We start from the raw sequence: 1,066 nt of genomic DNA on the forward strand, positions 1-1,066 counted from the left end.
GAAATGAAACACCCCATAAATATGCACTCGCATCTCCTTTAGAAAAGTCTATAAAACTTTTAGCTTCTTGTAATTGTACAAACGGGTCTATGATTTGTTTAGCATTGAAATGGGCATCGACGAATGAAATCCATGACTCCACATTCTGAGGCAAGAATCAATTAACTCGACCCTGAAAAGGAAGGATTGCTGAGCGAGCATTTACTAGTATCACAATAGGAAGGGGGTTACCATGTCCTTCGGTTGGGTTACTCGGTCCAGGGGCTGGGCTCACAGGGGGCATCGTGTTTACGGTATTTCTTTTCCTATCTCTACGACCCTTTGCAATCCTATCAAAATATCTATATGAATACAGACGTCCACTGCGTAAACGCATAAGCACTAAATGATGATGATTATGACAAAATCCCCCTAAACAATGATACTAATAAAAAAATATTTCCCGAGAACTTCTGAAAGAAAACGGAATTAGCACAGAGAAAAAAAAAATTCTAGATGAGAATTCGAAGTTGAACACAGTTTCCTTTAATGAAAGGAAATTGAAGATTAGCAAAACAACTCACCCAAGTAATAATCAACTATCGACTAGTGGTAACTACACCTCACTACTCAAAACTGAAATGAATAAGAAATTGTACTTAGCTTCGATTTTTATGGCGAAGTGTGATGTTGTCATTTCCTCTCTCTTTCACACTAGGTTGTTCCTTCCTATGGGTTTTTGGGTGAATGTTTTCGGTCCGATTTCCGTTGAATATAGTGCTTCCTGGATATGTTTCTTCAATGTTTATTAAACGTTGAATGTCAGTCCTTGTTTTTCTTAGGATGTTGATTGAAGATTCAGTTCCTCAGTTTATATAACATTCATTTGTTGGTAACGTTAACGTATTATGATTCAAAAATAGATCACATACATAATAGTATTGCACATTTCATTGAGAAATCAAAAGATTATGTGGAAGCTATCACGTTAGCTACTAAAGGTGTACTATCACCCCATTTGTTGCCAATAAGAGACTTAATGTTAATTGTGGAGAACGGACGGGAGAAATTAGGTTATATTCCTTTG

This window comes from Palaemon carinicauda, chromosome 23 (genome assembly GCF_036898095.1).
Source record: "Palaemon carinicauda isolate YSFRI2023 chromosome 23, ASM3689809v2, whole genome shotgun sequence".
NCBI classification, from domain to species: Eukaryota; Metazoa; Arthropoda; class Malacostraca; order Decapoda; family Palaemonidae; genus Palaemon; species Palaemon carinicauda.